Below are 23,244 nucleotides of genomic sequence, written 5' to 3'. Positions count from 1 at the left end.
AAAACCTTATTTGGTTCGAACGCGTTAATGAGAGGGGCGAGGGGGGCGGGGCGTCCGGCGAGCGGTTAGGAACAACAGAGCGTTTGGGAGCGGCAGGCAGATACCCCCTGAGCAAGGAGGCGCTGGTGAACAAATGCCGAAGGTGTCAACGACCAAATTCCTTCCCGCACAGGGATGGACTCGAGGGGCGGGCTGAGACCGCGCGGGGGGGGGGGGGGGGGGGCGAGAGAAACGATACGGAGGGGAAAAACTCGCCCTGTTCCTTCCAGAAGCGTAACCGAGTTAGCCCCTCTAATGCGTGGCCACTGAGCAGCATTAACGTCAGGGAAATCTAATTCCGCACATCCACTGCCGGCCCTCGCCGAACGTCGCCGTGACGATGCCGGCCGGGTGATGCTCGTGAAAGATGCTGCCGTCGACGCCGGCCACAGAGACCGACTGGGCGGGCGAATCCGGCGGTTCGGAATCTCGCCTCCACTTTTCCCGGCCAAAGGATCACCATTAGACAAATGACACCGCGTGGTGCCGACAACACACATAAAATAGGCCGGCCCAGATGTTTATTTGAAAAACACACGAGCGGTGTATTCAAATTGCTGCCGACTGCAGCGGGTGGGTGGTGGGGGGGGTGGGGGATCGGGGGGGGGGGGTACGTTGGGTAACCGTACGCACCTGCCGCACGCGCCGGACTCCCAGAATCCCCTCTGCCCGCACGACTCCAAATAACTCCCAGCTGCCAGCTGTATTTTTAGCCTCGGCTCCGTTTGAGCACCTGCCGCCACCGGAGGGTTTGCAGTGAACCCAGAGCCCTCTTCCCAGGCAAATCATCGCATGAAACACAAAACGCACGCAAATGGCTCGCCGACCTTCTCCCGAATCTGCTTTTCTGCGGAAAAATATCACAAACGTATGTTTTCGACAGATATAAATACCGCGGGCTTATTGCGGCGCTGGTAGCTGAGTCAGGCGTGCATTAGTCACATGAAAGCAGCGCAGGACAGAGCATCATTTTCCGGATGTCAGGTGCACGTTGCCTCTCCTTTCTGTCTATTTCTGCACACGGAAGGAGACATAATTGCAGCACCTTGCTGATCCACACTGTACGTGGACAATAGGGCCCATCGTCGTTCTTTCCAGCGAATTCTGTGGTATATTTGTCTCTTCTAAAGAGGTGAAGAAGCATTCAGAAATAGCAGCGTGAGGTTTCACCGTACCACAACCCCTTTCAAAAGTTTTCCTGTGGAAATGATATCACCTGGATAGCGTTCTCAGTCATCAAGTAAATGCAGTTATCATCCGCTTCACTGCATTCTAACAATGTCTGACTGATATCATCTTCCATCTACCAACAACCTGAGGTGCTTGGAATGCTTTTTTATTTAATTCATTTGTTAGTTTTTTTTTTTTTACTTTGCAGTGAGTCGCATCAGAGGCGTGCATTTGCAGCACGCTGGGGAAAGTGCTTTTTTGTCTTTTTTTTCTTTTTTTTTTGCTTCTGCTTGCAGAGACGGTCGCTGGATTATAATATCATCCTGACCTAGTTGTCGGGTACCTCCAGAGACGCCGGAGTCAAGCTTCTCTGCAGCAGCTCAGCCGCTCCTACTCGCAGTCAGTGTGTAACTTTAATTTATCGAGCCTCCTCACGAGGGGGGTGGGGGTGTGGGGTGGGGGGGGGGATGACGGGCTGACAGTTTTCCTGACACTCTCTCAGTCTCTATGGTGAGCCTGTCACGTGACTTCCGTAATGGCTTGTTGTGGGCTTGTGTCAGGATTGCTGTTGCCAAGCGTGACTTTCTCTAGCTCACAGCAAATGAAGCCAAATCAGCTTTTTTGGAGGGGGTTGAGGGGTGAGGGGTGGGGGGGGGGTGAGGGGTGAGGGGTGAGGGGTGGGGAGGGGGGGGGTAGGGGGGTAGGGGGTGGGTGGGATCCTCCACACTGTTGCTCTGCGGCACGTTTCGCTCGCTGTGGCTTTAATCCGCTGTGATCAAAGCCCGCGTCCCGCCATGCGCTGAGACCTACAGTACAGCCGCCCCGCTCCAGGGCCCGGTCTCACTGTACCCCGGCCCGTTACCGCGTCAACCCCCCCAAATTACCGCAGTGAGACCGCACCGCGCGTGTAATATTATCGCGGTTCCCTCAGTCCCATCCAGCGCGCTCCTCATATTGTCACACACATTATGCGTGTACAGTGTTTGGATTACAGGCTGCCAGGCCCAAACGTTTGAATGTTCTGTCTGGAAACACATTAAATTTGTTCCAAATGAACTGAAAGCGAAGCAGCAGGCGGCCTTGATGCCTGTGTCGACAGTCCACGTGTCAGCTGAACGGTACCGTACAGTGCATACGTGAAAGAATAAAGACAGCATGACTCCCCCCCCCCCCCCCCCCCCCCTTGTTCAGCAGCCTCGACATGAACAACACACAGTAACGCAAGTGCATTCAGGGCCTCACCACGTCACCCTGTGCCCTCCACAAAAACCCAAAATCCCTTCACGCTCCCCTTCAAGCTCATGCTAAAAGCTGCGGATGCCAAGGGGGGGGGCCGATAGCTCTGAGTAATCTGGTGCTAATGCTGGAGGCTACCTGTATTTACCCCTAAGTGTGCCTGGCGTGCTAATGATCGCTGCAGAGCGATTTCACACAGGCTGAGTCAAATATGTTTTCCTCACAGCAAGAAAAATAGCGCCAATTCGGCTCATGGGCTCTCAGTCCCCCCACCCCCCCCCGGTCCCCCCCCAGTCCCCCCGTCTGCTTTGACTTTTATAATTGAGGTGCACGGGAAGAGCCACTGACAGACAAGAGTTTTGGTTTCCTAGGCCCCATTTTCCCAGCCCCAGTACCCCTAAAACACAGAGGGGTGGGAAATAGGCCCAAGATACCGAACAGCGTATGTTAATGGCCCTGCTAATATTATTATCATCACACCCATCGCAAAATGCTCTCTCTTTTTTTCAATTTTCCAGACAAATAAAATAATGGCAATCAACACAGCAGTATTTCTTCAAAAGTGGCAATTTCTCCCACAGCCATTATCATTAGTATTGGACAGTTCAGCGAGGAATTATAGGCACTACATAATGACATTATAAAACTTCACGGCTCGTAAGTCAAGTTTTGTAAGCATAAGTGTTTCTGTGAGCAACAGGCAAATATCAAATATTGAAATGAATTTCAACACTAAATATAACAAAAATCTCAAATAAAACACCTTTGAACAATGGGAATACAAATAGACTTTGAAGACAATTGCATCATTTGAAATAAATGGAAAAACACCCATTATCAAAACCCTAAGAACGCATTAAATTGCTGTGGAAATTAAATACTGACAAACAATTGTTAGAAAAAAAAGAATAAAAGGTGATGGCAAGCAGTAGAAAACACAAAAGAGAACGGAGAAAACATGAAGGAAATGGAGGCAGACACAAGGTTAGCTCTGCAGCAACAAAGACACAAAACACAAGGAATGAGACTGAATAAGGTCAAAGCGCTCGGAGACAGGAAGAGGCACTAATGACAAAATCTTGCAATTCTTGTAAACTCTCGACACTTCACATTGTGCGCCTCCTCCATTATGTAAAGGCTTGTGAGCCGTTTGTGTGAAAGGACCTGAACAAGGCCGATTGGTTTCACAAGCTGATCGTCAAACTCAATAAATGACTGCCGGTAGTTCCAGCTCAGCCAGAGGTCTGGATGGCAGAACAGTTTGTGAAAGACGTGAGACTGAAGGATGAGAACCACAACCTGACTTTTCATTGTTCGAGCCTCTAAAAAGTCAACAGAAATACTCAGGATGTGCCCAGAGATCCTCCACGAAAACATGCGTTCTGCTGTCTCCCTACTTAACGAAAGCCTGCTGCGCGTTCAGTTCTCCACGCTGTCCTCCGTTACCTCACGCGTTACCGTACGCAGATGCGGAAACCGATTGCTCCCCCCAGTCGGAGAAAAAGCACACGGCTACTAAAAATAAAAGTGCGTGGAGCCTGATTGGGCATGGAGCTCCTGCCCGCCTCGTTCTGGCCTATCCCCCCCCCTCCCCCCCCCACCGTGATAAAGGCGCTAACAGGCCTTTATCAGGGAGTCGGGGAAAATGTGCTCCTGCCAGATTAGGCCCCGGTCTCTGCCAAGGTTATAAACAGCCTGTTATCGGCTTCCCAAACAGAATAATCCGCACTGTATCAGCACCGGAACATATGGGCCACACAGAGAAGATAGCCTCTGATGGACACTTCATTTTAATTGCAATGAGTGTCGGTGGAGCACCTCCAAAAACATCACAAAGGGAGAGGCAGCCTCCGTACCCCACCGCTCCAACGCACCACCCCCGCCCAGGAAGGACAGGGGACGTGGCAGCGGAAGCACACCCCCTCCTTTTTTTTGGCACCACGCCCTAAATTCCCATCGTGACCCAGTAAGGGGGCACAGGTGTATGGGACGAACCAACCTACCCACAGCCAGCCGAGACCTTGACATTCCCTGTTCCTTTTTAAATTTCTGTCGATGGCCACCAATCCTCTTAGCTAGCTTCAGGTGCCAACTGAATCAAACTGCCAGGGGCTTTTCTTCAACAGCTAAGAGCGACTGCAGCAACAGCTCTGGAGAATCAGAGGTACGTCCACAATTTACATACAGTGACTGTGTACCGCAGTCAAGCACGGTCACATGATCGCATCGGTGTCCAATGGGTGTCTCTGCGGACCAGGAGAAAGCCTACAGAGAATTCACAGTGATTGGGGAAATGGGACTGCACAAATGATGCCATTTTGAACCTCTGTAAAACGGGCACACGCGATGACAAATGGTGCGATTTTCCAGTACTGCGAAATGTGCACATCCAATGACACACACCTGCAGGTGGCCTGATGAGGAAGCTGCTGTTCCCGTGAAGGGGATGTTTATTCCCCCCCCATTTTAAAATTCTGTGTGTCCTGTACTAGTCTTCAAAGCCAATGAAAACAGTCGCCACAGAAAAGGACCTTGATCGGCATGAAATTGCCTTCGATGGGAAACGCAGGTGAACGCGCTTTTCCTCCACGAGATCCACAGGCCAGCTTGGGCATCGGACTCCTCTTTAAGAAACAGCATCTGGAGCAGGATTAATGGTGGTGGGAGCCGTGTGAAAGATGAAGAAGATGAAGAGCTCTTCAGGCGCGTGGTAAAGGTGAGCTAATTGTGGATACACCCAGCCACGCACAGACCTACTGCTGTGGCTAAACCCCCCCGTCCCCCCATCCCCCCATCCCCCCTTCCCTGTCGTCATGGATTACTCCAAACCTCGCAATAACCGACACGACATACGTTTATTTAAAGTTAACCAGAATTTCTTTTTAAAAAGCCAACAAACTAAAACAAAAACTTATAATTACAAAACTTCACAATAAAAAAAATGTTCCTAAGTACAATCCAATAACATATGCGATTAAAAATTTATCGGAGACACTAAAAGACTATGGTTTTTGAACTAAGATTACGGTTGTGCAAATTACAATGAAATAATAATGAAAAACGCCCATTATCAGCGCTAAACAATCAGCAGGAGAAACATGAATTTCAAATAAATTACGACTATTTTAAAAAAGAGGCACGTGACTGTGGAACCAGAAGCGCTGTTAAATGTGGCTGTTTCGGTTGCAGTCGCTGAATAACTGAATTAGCCTGCTTACTGCGGTGTGTGCTCGAGCAGGCTAACCGATCAAAAGCAAGCCAAATCTGAGGATAGATTCGCAGAGCTGGAGCGGGCCAGACAGTGTAATGAGCAAACAATTACGCTAATGGGGGTATAGTAAATCTTGTAGAGATTTAGGCCTTGCCTCCTCTGCATTCACCCCCCCCCCCCCGTCACCCCCCCTCCACTCCCCTTATATAATCGGCACCTGCCTCTCGCCGTCAGCAGAGCTGTGATGTGAATATCTCGGCCTTCATAAAAGATTCAGGTCTTATTGACTTCTGAGCTCCATTACCATGCAAGGCCTGCCTCCCCCACTCCTGCCGAACCTGGCCCTGACACTGGAGGCAGTGTCATTATCACAAAAAAGAAAGAAGTAAAAGGGGGGGCTTCACTTTATTCTATAATTCCACCTTTTTATCATTTTTTTTGTGTGGAATTGTGGCAACATATCTTGCGGGCGATCGATAGTGATTGTGGTTTCACTGCATTAATGTCTGCTTCTGCAACTCAGGCATTCTGAATATGCTATAAAAATTGCAAGAATGTTTTTTTTTTTTTCTTAATTGCATCCAACGTGTCGGTTTCGGGGGGAAAAAATGATGCAATAAAAACGTACATAAAGGCCAAAGCTGGCATCGCACCTCTCCTCAAAACCAAGCGGGCCCAAAGATGGAGTCTCTTTAATTCGGCAGGAAACGCTGAGACCGGGTCGACCGCACGGTCGGCACACAGATCGCGCGGAACACGACGCGAGAGACATTTTTCGACTATCGCGAGCGAGTCGTTCACGTCGCCGGTATCCATGGAAACATTATTGCCGCAATAAAAGCGCGACGCGACATCTTGAGCGCGGCGCGTCAATAAAAACGTGTACGTTATTATATCTGACCAGCCATGTAATACCGTGTTTACACTGTAAATTTATGAGTGAATTACCTGTTACTGCATCAGAAAGCCGACAGCAGATTTGACAGTCTGACTCGCCGGCTTCAATTGCCCAAGACACATCCTCGCGCAAAAACTAATAAATTCTTCATTTTATATACTTCCCCCAGATTTAAAAGTCCTGTTCAATAAAGTTTAAAATGTCACAGAAGGGCAGTAAGAGAGAGAGCATAAACCAAGGCCCCGGAAAACCATAGCAAGGAGGCGCTGTCCCTTTTCCGCTTGCACAATAAAGTTTTATATCTTCAAAATGGCTATAAAAAGGTTTGGAAGTTGTCGACAGGGGAATAATTGGTCTGCTTTATTGTTATTATCATATTTCCCAGGGGGCTCCTCTCCACGTGGGGACGCACGTCTTGAGAGTGACACGCCGGCGCCTCGGCGAAACCAGGTGCGCTCCCGAGTCCCGGAGACCACGTGCTCGTTACGTTCCCCTCCGTTTATTTTCACGACGTGCGCCGGGGTAGACACACAAACAATAAAAAAAGAGGGAAAAGTCCAATGAAGAAAACGGAGAGAGAAAGACAGAAAATATACACATAGTAAATAGTTCATAAATATGAATAGCTTTTTAAAAATATATATAAATATATACATATATATTAGTGATGATGCTGTTAAAACCGAGCCTTGTTTCTCCCCCTGAAAAGCCTGTGAATCGCAGCCTGGTTCTGCGCCCGAGGTCCACCGGGCTGGGGAGGGAGGGAGGGAGGGAGTCGGAGGAAGGAGAGCAGACCAGCATCTCCCAGGCGCTGCATTTCACACTCGGGTAGCGGGCAGAACACGGGCCTTAATGACAGACAATCCTCCCTGTCACCCGGAATGAGCTCGGCGGGGCGAGAATGGAAGGGAGAACCGGAGGCGCTCTCCGCAGTTAACCCCCTCCACCTCCGCTCCTTTCCATTCCCCCCTCTCGAATATTTTCATCAGCCCCGGCGCGCCCCCCCCCCCCCCTCTCACGCCGCGGTTTCCTCACCGCCCCCTCCCTCCCCCCGGGCAAGTAACCCGAACGAACCGCAGGGACGAAAGCCTGCTTAAAAAAGCAATTGATGCGATGGATTCGGTTGTTTTTTTATTTTTTATTTTTCTTTATCTGGGGGGGGGGGGTAGAGCCATGTCTGGCAGCACTGGCGTACAGAGGAAAAGAGGCTACTCGCGTATATTACTCTAAACATGAAATGTCTGCCTTAGAATCATCCACTTAATTAAGCAATGACTTATTTACCGAGGCTAATTAACAATCAGACAATCAGAACCCCAAACGCTCCAGCCAAAAGCACTCCGTCACATTTAAGTCAAGGTTCTCAACAGCCGCCGACAACAGTGAGGGGGGGCTGTTAGCAGAGGGGGGGGGAGCTGGGGGGGGGGGGCTGTTAGTGGAGGGGGGGGAGCGGGGGGGGGGGGGGCTGTTAGCAGAGGCCATTTCCAGTTTCATGAGGCATTCAGAGCGCCAGTCGGATCTCTTTCGGTGTTTTTTTTTTTTTTGGGATGCCCCGCCGGCAATCTGCTTCCAGCCCCGGCAGCTTCCCCCACGGCACACTGTTCTCGGGGGGGGGGTGTCTCCACCACGCGAGAGAGCGAGCGCCCGTCCCGACGCAAGGAAGGGGGGGAGGGAGCGCGGGCCGCGCAGGGTTAACTCCTCTCTCTAATGAGCTCCTCTGTTCCAGTATGCTGCGTAAAACCATTACCTCCCGCCACATTACCTCATCCATTTCTTATATGTGGACGCTTTCCTTCTCCCATGAGCGCCCTGCTTCAGACATGGCTGCCGCTGCTCGCCTCCCCCTCCGCTTCTATATATCACATTTAACACTTTGACAGTAACAGTCTATAATGTTTCTATTCTACAAAGCTACTCCGTCAACTCCGGAATACCGGAGCACAGACTGAGGAAAATAAATAACACCCCCGGCCAGCGACAGTACATTTTTTTACTTTGGAGGAAAAAAAAAGGGTTTTGTGGGGGGGGTTGGGGTAGGGGGAGGAGGAGGAGGAGGGGGGTGGGGTTGGGAAGCTAGCAACCCCTCTCTGTACGTGTCATTTCCTGCGGCGTGTGTGGCCTATCGCTGCGCTCAAAGCTGGCAGTTTTAGGACGCGCGTCCGCTCCGCGTGACACGACTCTGACGTTCATAAAGCCCCCGTAGTTTATGGCCGAGCGCGCTCGCTAGATCACCGCTAGTGCGGCACTTTCATTATTGCTAATGCCTGTTTTCTGTGTCGTCCCCCGTCGCCACTAAAGGGACACATCCTGTTTTATAAAGTAATGTCCTTTCAAGTTCCTTCGAGGGCTGTGTGAAGCATAAAACATAAAAATGTGTTAAGATGTACACTAAAAAAGCACCACTTACTGCACTGCAACGTCTTATGGGATGTGTGGAAAAAACTTCACCGATTCATCCATTCGGGTTTCAGCGCTTGAGTTACTGTGTACCAGCAGCGTTACCATATAACATAAACAGTGCCGATGTATGGAGGTGCTACGCAACAAATTATCAGCGGCTAAAGAGGGTGAGGGATTTACCAGGGCAGTCAGAAATTGTTGTTACAGCGTTGGGCAAATATGCACCTGCGCACCTTTTCAAACACGGCACTTAGGCAAAACGCAGGCACAAAATATTCTTTTTGCATATTGGCATATATAACTTTTTTTTTTTTTTTTTCATGTCAGTCATGTCGTGAGAATGGAGTGACAACAGCAAATAACAGCAATAGCCTACTGGTTTCCGGTCCGGAAGAAGAAGAAAAAAAAAAGAAAAAAGAAAGAGAAAGGATGACGCACTTGAAAATTCGGCCGAAGAGATTTGAGTGTGGAGCTGACAGGCTGGGGGAACGGAGAGTGTGATTGGGAGCCGGCAGGTTTTGATAATGGTTCTGTTTTTAGCTGCATTCCTTCCCCATTTGAATTTGCCATCTCTGATTCCGATGATGTCTCCACCGTATCCTTAGCAACAATTACGACAGCGTTCTCTCTCTCTCTCTCTTGCCTGCCTTCCTTCCTTCCTTAGGTGATCAAAATAAAACACGCAAATTATCTTTCCCGTGATGAGGGGCCAGAGTCTTTTATAATTCACCCGAGGTTAGTTCACACGGACCTGTCTGCACTGCTGCGGTCTCCTGTCACGACTGCAAACACTCCATATGCAATAACGTCTAATCCGCCAAGTTAGTCTGCACTTCTTTTTTTTCTTTTTTTACAGCGTTTCATGTCCTCTGAATGCAGGTGCGGCAGCTCAGTCAATACAGACGGGCGCTTTATTGAGCATGGTGATGGGTTTGCATTTTATCCCCCCCACCCCACCCCACCCCACCTCCACCCCACTCTGCAATCTGTAGTAAATCTGGCATTATGCCTAGATTGGAGGCGCCTGTCATTTTTGATGCGAATAGGGAGCCACTATCACACCGGCCTGATTTGTTTTGCATTTTATTTAGCCAGCTTATTGTGCTCTGACTGCGCGTGTATCTCGGGCATCTCTGCAGGCAGACGTGTCTCCAATGTGCCCCCCCCCATCCCCCGACACCCCCCCGGCAGAAGCGATGCAAGGAAAACTGCGTATGAGAAAATGAAAAGGGACTGCTTGATGAGGTCAGCTGATCTCACTTAAGGACACAGGTCGCATTACAACACAGTTACAGTCAAAACAAAATGCGTGTCACAGAATTCTTACATTCGCACATTTTTGCACTCCTTAGTCGTGAGAAATGTCCTTTCAATTTGTAAAAATAAAATAAAAATAAAATCAATTTCAAAAATCACAAATAAAATAAAAAATAAAAACCCCAAAGCTGGAAGCTAAACCACCTACCGTCAAGGCCACGAATTATACGGCTGTCAAAATGATGGATTATTGATGGAGTATAAACAATCATGGCCCAAATCCTTACTTAAAGACCACAAAAACATTTTACGAGAAACAAGCTCCTGCCGGTTCCGGGTTCTGTCACGTCCCCGTACCGGTTACCCACAGCGTGACTCCCGCGGTTAGCTCTGTCTTTTCATTTCAAAGGTACTAAGGGGAGATTTACTTCAGCCAGACTCAATCACTCCCCTCTTTTACAGTGTCGAACGACGAGAACAAGAGCTTCCCGTGTGCGTTTCTGCGCGTATAAACAAACATTCGTTTTACTTTACGGGGGTATTAACTTTAATGTATTGTCAGCATGGCTGGCAATGAGGGAGCATTAATTTCAATTCACCGTTTTAAACACTTCAGTTTGTCTCCATCAGTCACTCCGGAACACCACGAGTCAACACAACAACGGTCCTATTTTTCAATCTAATGGCTGTTTTTTTGCCCGCCATTAGCGAAAAGGCTGGGCCCTCCGAATGAACTGCTCAAAATGTGACTTGTGTTCCAAATGAATTTTAATAATTAATTACACTTTTAAGCAGACCCCCTAGTCCCAAGTAACGGGCGTTGGTTGGCGGTGACACGAGAGGCCGTTGCCCAGGGCCGAAAGATTTCTCGTTTTAAATAAGAAAGATCGGTCAGGCTTTTGAGAAGCAATCTCCGGTGAAATTAATGAAAAGGAGCAAAAGATTATATCAAACCTTATAAATTCAAAAATGAGATTCCCCACCCCCCCCCCCCCATCAAATCCCACAAAATCATAAATGTACTAAAAAATAATCTTTTTCTGCTAGAGATAGCTGTATTTTCATTTGGTGTCATTTGTTTTCAGGTGAAGAGGAAGCTCCCTCAGATCGCGCTGAAGCAAACAGAGCGCGAGCAGCACTTCTGAGGAAACGTCCGTCCGCGTTTTTAACGGCAGGTTCGGGAGAGCACGCGCACGCCCACAGTTCAGCCCAGGCCGTCGTAACGGCGTCCAAGAGCGTCTGAACTCCGCCACAGAGCGAACTTCGGGCCGCCCACACCAGGCCCGCCGCCGTACTGTAAGGCGAACACCGCCCCTTACATAACCGCCAGTGAAATCCCAAAATCCTCACAGTCGCAAAAGCTTCAAACAGGATGCGGACCCAAGCGAAATGCACAGGCTGCAAAATACCAGGGGCCCTGCCTGCCAGTTAAGAATTAAAGGTTATTCACCCTCTTTTTTTTACATTTCTTATTTTATTATTTTAGTTTCGGAGAGAAATAAGGCCCGGCCGTGTTGCTGTATAATGCATTAGTCCTGCCGGTGCCGCTCCTTGGCGGGCCCCTGTCTTTATTATTTCATGGAGTCGTGGAATCATGGCTTTAATAATTGAGCGAGGTCTCCGGGCCCCAGAGAGGGTGGAGGGGTGCGCGGGGTGGCCCGTCATAAAGGCAGAGTATATTAAAAAACGTGCGCCTCTCGCCCCCGTCCCGGGGGAGTCTGCCGGGACTGCATAAAACTGAATCCGTTATCTCGTGTATCCATTACTGAGGGGATCAACCCCCCCCACCCCCCAAAAAAATGCTAAAATCCCAGAATTCTCCAGGGGGGTGAAAGCTTGGATGGACTTTGAGGGGAGCAAAGGGTCTCAATGTTAATTTTCCCAGAATGAAATTCAGGAGTGAGAACATTTTGAAAGAGCATAGCCTCCAGCAGGTTGAGTGAAAGTGAAAAAGAGAGAGAGTTAGAGAGAGAGAGAAAGAGAGTGACAGAGAGAGAGAAAGAGAGAGAGAGTTAGAGTTAAAGAGAGAGGGGAGAGGACAGGAAGAGAGAGAGTTAGAGAGAGAGGGGAGAGGACAGGGAGAGAGAGAGAGAGGGGAGAGGACAGGGAGAGAGAGAGAGAGGGGAGAGGACAGGGAGAGAGAGAGAGAGGGGAGAGGACAGGGAGAGAGAGAGAAAGAGAGTTAGAGAGAGAGAGGAGAGGACAGGGAGGGAGAGAGATGAGTGAAAATCCCAGCACCAGATTAAACCCACTCATTTCAGCAGTCTTTGTTCTGCTAGGGCCTGGCTAAGAACTGCCTTGTGATCGTCAGTGAAAGATGCAGAGATGCAGAGACCCAGAGGTGGGTCTGTTTCAGCCCAGATTACAACAGAACCGCACTATAAACAAAGCACACGCTAGGATGGGCAATGCAAAAAGGGCAAACAAAAGCAATGCAGAACAAACACAAACATCAATGTATCCACATTCACAAGTTGTGTGAGTGTGTGTGTGTGTGTGTGTGTATACATATCTGTGTGTGTGTGTGTGTGTGTGTATACATATGTGTGTGTGTGTGTGTGCGTGCGTGTGTGTGTGTGCGTGTGTGTGTATACATATCTGTGTGTGTGCGTGTGTGTGTGTGCGTGCGTGTGTGAGTGTGTGTGTGTGTGTGTGTGTGTGTGAGTGTGTGTGTGTGTCACACAGAACGAGCAGCCATCTCTCCCCATTGTGCAAAGCAGGGCTCTGCTCCACACCGAATACAAAGCACGCATAAGCTGAGTCAAAGATTTCCTTGAGAGGGAAAAATCCCCCCCCCCCCCTTCTCCCGGCAGCACGGCGGATCCGCCCGTACGGCACGGCGCGGCACGGCGCGGCACGGTTAACTAAAGCCGCCGGCCCGCTTGGTTTTTTTATCGGCGCTATACCTTTAAAGCCGCGCTCTCCCGACTCAGACACACCAGCTCTTAGCACTACCATTAAGGCCAGGGCCTAAATTATTGATCCGCCGCCTTTATCAGCATAGCAGTCACGTCCGCGCGTATCCAGATCCAACCCCCCCGCCGCCCCCCGCCCCCCGCCCCCCCCCCCCCGGAGCTGCAGCCAATGAAACGAGGAGGAATTCTCATTAAAGGGAAGTGAAAGGTTTCAGGAACGAGGGGGGGGGGGGGCTATGTGGTGGCGGTTGTAAGGGGGGCGTGGGGGGGGACAGGGGACGGGGGGGGGGGGGTGTGAGGGGGCGTGAGGGGTCTGCAGGGCGTTTAATGCCTCCCCTCGGATACCGGCGGACCACCCCCCCATCAGATCCCCGGGCCGCGCCTGAAGATGACAGGTCCTATCGGCGGGAGAACGCGCGCGACACGGCGGCGGCCGCAGAATAAAACCTGCAGAGAGAGGCGAGCGCATTAATAAAGATGCACCGCGGCCCCGCCAAATTAATAATGAGTTCTGAAGGCTGGGATCAATAATATCAGCGCCCGGTCCCCGCTAGAACCACGCGCGGGCGAGGGGGGGGGGGGGGGGGGGCGTCCTCCCGCCGCGTATCTCTCCCCGCGCACCTGGAGGACAGGCTTTCGCCCTACCCCCCCCCCCAAATAAGGGAAGAGCGATATGAAAAACCCCGCCCACGCGCTGGGCCCGACCGCGTATCAGTCGGCTGTTTTTTACTAATTCATGAGGCGCGGGTTTGAAACCCCGGGGATGAAAGGCATTATGGGTCTTTTTTCCTGCATTGTGGGAGCGCTAGATAATGAGAACGGAGGAGAGAGAGGGAGAAAGCGGCGAACGGTGAGCCGCTATGCTGGGGACGGGGGGGGGGGCGGGAGAAACAGGTTACGCAATGGCGGCTTCATGCCGTGGCCGATGATGTCAGAGAACGCGTACGTGGGACGTGCCAGTTTTGGTGGTAGTGGCGTGGTGGCTATAAACCAATGGACCGCAACACCCAGCATGCACCAGGCTGGGACACGGGTCACCTCACGGCATCCTCTACCTCACAGGACTTTGCCGAACATGGAGAGAGCAAGGTCTGTGTGCATGGAAGCCATGTCAGGTCAGTCATACAGCAGAGTGTGTTTCATAACTGTACAGAGATAAGAAGCTCCAGGAAACCCATATGACAAAACATGAAAAGAATAATGATTATTATTATTATTTTTTTATTTTTTTATTTTTTTTCTTATTTGTCATTTTCTAAATAATAATAATAATAATAATAATAATAACAATAATAATAGTTATGAGTATATTTGGTATTATTCATCTTAACGTATTTTTTTCCCCTTACTTCAACGATGATATGGCCACTCCCCCAGCTTGTGGGAGGGATCAATTATGCAAATGCGCCTGCTGAAGCGGCATCAAGGAGGCACATGTCTGTTATCATTTTCTCCCGCCAAAGTGCCTCTTCTCCCCAATCGCTCATACAGAATCATAGCCTAATGGCATCCCATTAACATAATTGCCAACACAACTAGTGTTCCGTGTCTCCCCGCCATCCCCAGCCTTCGCCAGGCGAGGGAGTGTAAAACAGTGGGTAAAAAAAAAAATTAAATTAAGCCAAACTGGCAGCATCCCCCACGTCTAATGTCCTGTCCCCCCCCCCCTCCTCCTCCTCCTCCTTCACCCCCACCCCCCACCTCCTCCCCCCGCCTCTTTTGTTTTAAAGACCCGGTCTGGATCGCCATGGCCACCGCCGCCGCCGCCGCCATCACCGTCATCATCATCATGGCTCTCCGCGGGACGGCGAGCGCGGCGGCTCCCCCCCCCCCCTCCCCGCTCCGAGGCGCTCGGCGTTCGGCCGCTCGCCCCGGCGCCAGACGCGCGCTCAGACCCAAACCGATCCTGCCAGGCGAAATGAAATTCCCATTATTTTTAATTAATCCTTAATTAAAATATATTACTCCGCAGATTCCGCAAATCTCTCTTAATATGCAAATGCGGCCCATTCGAGGATATTTACATATCATTAATTAACGCGGCGCATTCTTTTCCCGCTAACAAGCTGTGGGCAGGAGCTGCCAAGGTGATCCCAGCCCCCCGTACCCCCCTGCGTGACTGACGGCGAGCCGCGGAGGTCCGCCTGCGTGTTGAGTCACTGAGCGCGCCGCTCCAGGCACCGGGGGGGCTGAACCCCAACACCGGGCTCAGTGAACACCTGAGAGGTGGACAGGATCAGCTGAACAGGCTATTTGTTCTAGTGTAAACAAGGAAGTATGTATCAAGCCATCGAGACTCAAGTACTGTAAAATCATGGATATAAGCATTTCCTGGGAATCTTCAGGGTCCACTAAAAAGGGAAGAAAAGTTGTCTCGTGAGGTGTGGGGGGGGGGGGGGGTGCATCCAAAAGAATGATTTATGAACCGAATGCATACCTCAATAAGTCTCTTGATGAATCTCGATGAACATACCGGTGAATAAAGTATTAAAATAAATAACACTAAACCATCTATCCTCCACAGACCTCAAATGGCTGCTTCCCAGTTTAGTCCTTTTTAGGAAAAAGCCACCGTCAGGTTTTAAACATAATCGGACTCCATGCGCTGATAATGACACACTGATGACCTCAGTACCCTTCCAGCTTCAGAGTCCTGCAGCCTGGTTCTATTTCTGCTCGCACCCCCACCGTCCGAGAGAGACGAGAGCAGAAGGCCTACCGATGCCTCCGCGGCCTGAGTGACTCAGAAGACCCCGCGATCCTTTGCGTGGTCAACACCACCTCTGCTCAACGCCAGTGACAACCTCAGTGGGAGGACTTTGAGCAACTATCCAGTAGAGCTTTGGGCCCACTATCTCTTCCCATTTTACACAGGACCGTGCGCATGCACCGTTTTAACTGTCGACCAGACCTGGGTCAAATACGAATTTGTTTTGGATTCAAATACTTTTCCGTGCTCTATTGATCTTGCCTGGTGTAATTGAGCCTGCCAATATGATGAATAAGGACGGGTTTATGCTTTTTGAGAATATTCCATTGGTTCCAATACACAGACAAGATCAGTAAATCGTAGAAAAGTATTTGAATCCAAAACGAATACGTATTCGGACCCAGGGCTGCTATGGACACATGAAAAGCGAGAGTTGAGACAGACAGAAAGAAAGGCCCAGCCACAGCATTTCAGCCAGCAATTATGCTTCGGAGCAGGATATCAAGAATACTTCATTAGCCGTGCCAGTGTCCAATCATCACCGAACTGCAGTAATGAAGCCGGGCTCATTTTAATAACACCGTGTCAGTCAGCTAACTTTAACGGACATAAATCAGGCGGCTTAAGAGCGCAATATCCCCGGCCACATAAAGGCGCAATACGTCAGATCTCTCCGGCTCCTTGTTATTCTCATCTGCAGAATCATTTCCGGGAACACCGAGGACGGGCGCGATGTGCAGATTCCGGGAATATTGATGCGCGGAGAGTATCGTTCCGTGATCAGCGTCATCATCATTACCGTCAGCGGCGGCGGCGGCGGCGGCGGAAAGCACTCGGAGGTCTCTGCGTCGCCCGGCCGCGGACAGCAGCCCTCGCGATTCGAACAGCGCTCGCCGTCGCCAGCGCCGCCGCTTCCTTTGTCACGGGGAGGGGGGGGGACGCTGCCGACCCCTCGCCCACCTCCGTATCTGCCCACCCTTTGGCTCCTGTCATCACCCCGCGCTCCTGACCCACCCCCCCCCCCCACCCTCCCCATCTTCTTTCCAGGCCGCTTTTAATTTGACACCTTGAGCCGGGGTAACGAGGCGGGGAGCGCGGACGCCGCGGCGGAATTCATTAAGCGGGGGCGCGGCGGGGTCCGCTCTCCCGCGCGCTAATGACATCGGGGGAGACGGGGGGGAGGGGGGGGCGCAGGGGGGGGATGGGCAGACCCAACGCCGGATGAAACAAACATGAGGACTGTCAGCACTGACAGCCAGCCGCGAGTGGACAGGGCCATCCAGGGACGGCCCTCCCGCCCGCCAGACAATCACCAAAAACGCCACATCGCCACCCCTGCATGCGCACACAGCGCTTCTTCTGGGGGGGGGGGGGTAGGAGAGAGGCACGATTAATAAACGATAGAGGGACAGGAAGGAGGAGAATGAGAAGAGCGAGAACAGAAAATGACACGAAGGAGAGCGAGGACACAAAACAAACACGAGAGGAAACGAAGAGGAAAAAGAGGAATATCATCAAATATGTGAAACGAAGAAAAGAAGAAGAAAGGGAGCAACAGAGGGTGAAAAAGGAGAGTCACGCGGAAGACAGGATGCTGAGGTGTAGCCGCGGTCTCTCAGCCCACCCCTTCATTTATATTATAAACAACATCCGCCACATATGCTCCTCCGGCATTTTAGATACACCTTCGCCATTAAATATTAATGTATTCGCTGCCACCTCAGGAGCAGGCTCTGATAGGCTACACGCGCTGGGGAAAATCACTCCACACGCCACAAAGGGCGCCCTTAATACGCAGTCTGAAGGACGTTAAAGATGGGGGGGGGGGGGGGGGACCTTTGTCTGGCCTGCCAATGGCACCGTAAAAAAAATCTCCTTAAAATATACAGGAGGAAGGGGAGAGAAACGGGGGTCGGGGAGCGCGGCGCGGGACGGAGAGGAGGAGCGGAGGAGCGCGGGAGTGCAGGAGCGGAGGGGCTCGCATTAGTAATTTCGCTCCCGCTATTACACGTCACCGCTCTCGGGAGAAATGTCACACGCTGGCAGGTAGAACAGCGGGGAACTGCGAGAAATTGCCTCCTAAATGAGGAGCCAGGCTTCCGCCAGGCGCTTTTATAATCCCCACCGCCGGAAAGAAAGCAGGATGCAAAGGGGGGGGGGGAAAAAACAACCAGAACAATCTACATCCACCGTAATACGCTCGTTTTTATTTCCACAAAAAGCCTAAAAGGTCCCCTGCCCCCACCCCCTCCCCCTTCACATTCTCAGCTATTGTGGTACATATACTCATGTGTCAGGAAAAGTTTTTTTCAGTTTGGAGAGGACTTTTCGGGCTACAAAGAAAAAAAAATGGGGGATGTATACAAAAAGATTTGGCAGGAAATCAACAGAATGGAGGAGGAGAGGAGGCAGAGCGGAGAGGAGAGGAGAGGCCTTAATGGCTTCGGACAGCGAGGCCCACCTCCGTCCCGAGCCTGGGCTCCAAATGAGCCTCAGACGCGAGCGGTCTCACATGAGCCGGGCTCCCTCCAGCGCCATCGAGGCCGCGGTGGGGGCGGCCATCTTTCCCTCGCGGCTCGTCAGAGACGGCGACCGCCCTGACAGGGTGACACCTGCCGCCCCCGCTGCCGAGCGACGCTCTGACACCGGCGCGTCCGCCGCCAGGACAAACATCGAAAATAATTCCCAAACGCTGTCAATAATCCCGCCCTGGCAGGGCTTCAGGGAGCCCTCCGCAGCGTGGTGGTGCGAGGACCTCCAACACCCCTCCCCCCCAAAAAATGCTCCCTGGGTGTGACTCACTGGAACACGCTGACAGGATCTGGTAACCAGCGCTGACCCAGAATGCACTGGGCCACAATAACCAAAGTCAAAGGCCAGGATTCAATCAACATTTTTCCTAACCCACAAGCAGGCTGGATGTCTGTGTCGGTTTTCAGCTTCACAACGTTTCACTGATCACCTAAATTAACCTGCCAAACTGCATCTCCGAAGAAAAAAAACTTTCGCTTAATTCTGAGCCAAAAGTACAGACAAATGTTAATTTACTTTATTTATATAGAACCTTTCATACAAAAAGTGTTGACTGAATACAAGCCAGGGAGAGGCGGGTGATTCAATGAGGACACTTCAAAAATGAAGAAACTCCACCGCCAGACATGGAGCTCAGGGCAGCTAAGACAGCAAGGAGAGCAGGTCCTTAATCGACTATCATAAATTACTACTGTTTTTCTGGCCTTTTCTGGAAAATTTCTGCGTCCGACCTGCGATGCGGGTCTCAGGGTTGGCGATAAGCCAGCAGGGACCTCAAATCAGCCAATCGGAGAAGGGCGCGTTGAGCGCTTCCAGGGCCACTCAACGGAGCGGTTTCACCGAGGCGTCGCCAAGGTGACACACCCCGCCCCTGTCGTTCGGCCAAAGACGCAGCGGCGAATCCCGAGGAATCGACTCAAATTTTCCCCTCAATTAATCCATCAAGCAGACAGCTACCTGCCCACAGCTTTGTTATTGAGCGAAAGCAAAGCAAAACACACACAGGCTTGACAGAAGGAGACAGATGCAATGTGCAAATTAATTTTGTCCATTAAGACGTGTTTACTTCCGACAGCTAAATCTAGACACGCACCCGAACTGAGCTTGCTATAACTATATAATTATCGAAGGTACGCTTACGACTCTTTAAATTAACGCACTGCTTTCCTGGTGGGTCCACTTCTGTCCACTTCAAAACTCAGTGGTATTCAAAAACATCCTTCCACACTTCATTTCACCCTTACGTATTGACCGCTACAACGGACATACCTCAAGCGAGACTACAAAGCAATTAATCGCGTTTTATGCCAAATGACAATGGTAGATATCTGTTCAGGTCTGCACCAAAGCAGGGGGGAAGAAAACACATTTTCATTCATTTTTGTAGTCTTCAGTGGAGGAAACTGGTTAGGACTACAATACATGGCCTGTTTCTCTGGCTTGTAACAGGTTCCAGACAGAAACTGATGGGCCCTGGCACCCAATAGGGTGCAAGAGCCATCAATCATTTTCAGAGCTAACCAAAGCCCGTACTCAGAAGGCACCTGACAGGGGAGGCACTGAGTGACAGCTTTATCTGTACAGTGTCTACCCAGTAAAACAAGAGAAGAAGAGTCTGTTACCACAAAATACTGCAAGTTGTTTTGTCTTAGTACAAGCGGATAAAATTGCTTTAATATTAAGCAAGGTTCAAATTTGATTTAAAGTGGAGCAGAAAATGGCAGTTATGTAAAATACAAAAACCACTAAGCCCTGTCCTAGGCAAAACAATGTAAGAACGCCAAATAAAAAAATGTTCTTAATGACCTTACTAGTCCAGGTATGGCATATAATATAATATAATATAATAATATAATATAATATTTATTTGCAGAAAGAACCAAAATAGTCTTCCAGTGAGTCCAGTCTAATAAGAGTTGTTGTTCTCAGTTGCACCATACTAACTTGTCTTTTAATTAGGTCTATATAGCCTACGTGTCCGTTGTAAACATTAAAGGCAAACCTAAGAAATACATCAAATAAAACCAAAATACATAATCGTGGTGACGTTTTAACAGCCTCTCCCGAAGCCAAACACCAGCATCTTCTAAAGCACGCAGAAATCTAAACGCTCTGGACTTCATTTACCCATAAAAACTTAAATGCCCCCACAATAAAAACCCCAATAAACACACATTCTATACTGCCAGTTAGCTCAATAAACAGCTAAACATTTGGGGCAATATTAATAAAATGGCGGAAGGCTCTGCACAGTAAAATTTTAAAGTACTACATGTGACCGAGAGCTATGTTCACATAAATCACATACAAAACAAAGGAACAAAACAAAACACCGTTCCATAATCAAAAGCAAGACAGACGGTGAACACACTCAAAAATTACAATAATGGGACCTGCAATATCAACAGAAATTATACTTTGTAATTGCAAATTTCCTCCTTTAGTGTCTTCGCATTTATTTTATTGTGTCCTTTTTCAATGAGACTCATTAAGCCTCCTGTGCACGGTTGATCGCACAGGGTTATTGAAACAGAAAAAAACCAAAGAGGTGATCTTTAACCATTCGGGAAAAGGAGCAGGAAACAGTATCATAAAAGCAGCATTAAAATGAACACAAGTGCACAGAGATAACAGGCCCTATTTGTGCTGACACGGTTAAAAATGAAGAGGAATGTGCCAATGTAAAAAAAAAAAAAAAAAAAATTCTACATGATATTAATATTTTATGAGTCACCATCTTTCGACTATGCTGTATGTCATGGATTTGTGGGGGGTGGGTGGGGGCAATCACGGAAGGTGCACTAAATTTGGACAGTAAGTAGTATCACCCTGTCAGCGTGGTACACCGAACATTTGAAACGCCCCATTTAACTGCACTGTACTCCTATCTGTTCCTCTCATTTGCATACTTCAGCAGCACAATGATGGATGAAGATAGATGGGAAAAAATCAACCTCATTGAAACAACTGTTTTATCAAGGTTAAACTATCCTCGACGCTCTTAACCCGTTCTTATCTCCCCTCCTGTTCTCCGAATATCAAATTATCAATGCAATCTCTTATCGGCCTTTTTAAAAAAAAAAATTTCTTACAGGGTTGTGCCGAAATGATGATCGAAACGCCGGTGACTGGGAAATGAAGGGGAGTGGGGGTTTATGAATTTGCGGGGCAGTAACTGCTGAGCACGTTGTCAGCTGACATTTTCATTAAAAATACAGAATGGAGCCGCCAATAAATTAAAGCAGCACTGTAACAAACAGGGGAGATTAAATTGCTCTTCAGTTCCACGGCAACAGAGGCTGCGCACATTTTTATTTCAGAGACCTATCCTTTTACAGCACCCCCCCCCCCCCCACCCTCCCCCACCTCCCCAACCTCCCCAACAAAAGCCAAACACTTTTAAAGAAACATACACCGGCTAATTAATCAGATTTTTTCTCCCCCCCCCCTTTATCTGTAACCTTCTAATTCCCGATAATGAATTCGCGTCCCACATTAAAAAAGAGGCTACGCGCTACGTCCTCATCGCTTGCCGCCATTACCGCCTGAATTGAATTTTCTCTCCAGCAAGCTATTAATACACGCGGACGTCTTAAGGAAAACATCAAGGTGGGCTTCGTTCGGTACGCCGCCGATTCCGCTGGGCTCGGCGGCGCAGAGGGACGGGCGTTTTTTTTCTCCTCGCGTCTATATATACACCCCGCGGGCCCTGTGCGTGCGTGTGGCAGCGAACTCCATCTCAGCTCGGCTGGTGGCTCTATTTCAGTCCCTCTGCCATAAACATTCCTCGGCCGCCGTCCACAGCACGCGCACAATTACTAAAGAAAGTGCAGGGGGTGGGGGGGGGGGGGCAGGGGGGGTTAGGGATAAGCATACAGGCGATCTTATTGCCGACACGCGCATGTGCTCGCGTGCACACGCGCTCAGGACAATAGGCGGACGGGAGAGCTTCTCCCTCCACAGTGCCAGGGGTCCGGGGCAACGCACAGCAGGGAAGGAGTGCTGGCTTAGGGGACACGGACGTGACCGCACCGGCCTCTGTTCCCCCTGCTTTCTGAAATCAGCCCAAAGCGCGACACCAGGATCCACCACCCCCCCCCCATCGCCCCTCTTCTACCCCCCCACCCCCCCAAACTCCGCGCAATACCCAGGAGCCAAAGGTGTGCGCAGAGAAAACAGATGAATATAATGCTGATTATGCAAAAGCAAAAAAAAAAAAATTATAAAAATGACAGTCATTTATAAAATACCAGTAGGAGTTAACTGTGCATAACTAACACTGGCAAAGGCAATCTGGCAAACAAGAAGAGGAGGAAGGAGAGGAGAAAAGGGAGCGCGCGTCTTTTTAATGTGCGGAGTACAGGGGAGGGGAGGAGGAGGAGCGGTTCAATCAAACACGCAGCGTTTCAGCAGCTGGCAGTGCGAGGCGGGGGCCACTCGCCCGTTTACTCTCCAAGGTCAATTTCTGCATTTGTGTCGCTTTTCGACGCGCGGCAGATAATGGGCCGCAGTTCTTGTTTGCAGTTTAGCGTTGTTATTGGTGGAGGGAAGGGCAGAAGCCCGTTAGTGTCATATAGGGGTGCGTTTTAAATATGATGGATAGGATATTTTATCAATGATACACTCGCCCCAAAATTTGATAAATGTTGGATCTGTGCTACATTGGGCAATCTACGTACAAACCATTTTTTTTTTTTTCAAAACGATGCGAATCAAGCGAACGAGTAAGACGCTCGGGAGAGAGGCGGAATTAGTCGTCGGTCAGAAGCGCGCGCCAAAGTCACGCGTAGCGTCGAGGCTCAGCCGAAACTCGGGGGGGGGTCTTTTTTCTCCACCTCCGCCCGAACCACGCCTGCGCGTTCGGAGGGCTCCTCCG

General features: G+C 49.9%; 1 protein-coding gene across 2 annotated transcripts in view; it reads right to left on the bottom strand.

The window, feature by feature from the left end:
• LOC118229784 (pre-B-cell leukemia transcription factor 1) overlaps positions 1 to 23,244 on the bottom strand; it is a 75,926-nt gene that overhangs the window by 33,141 nt on the left and 19,541 nt on the right. The gene's annotated exons all lie outside the window — the stretch shown is intronic.

Source organism: Anguilla anguilla, chromosome 6 (assembly GCF_013347855.1).
Source record: "Anguilla anguilla isolate fAngAng1 chromosome 6, fAngAng1.pri, whole genome shotgun sequence".
Taxonomy (NCBI): domain Eukaryota; kingdom Metazoa; phylum Chordata; class Actinopteri; order Anguilliformes; family Anguillidae; genus Anguilla; species Anguilla anguilla.
The sequence above is the reverse complement of the archived record's forward strand: the minus strand, read 5'-3'. Positions and strand labels throughout refer to the sequence as shown.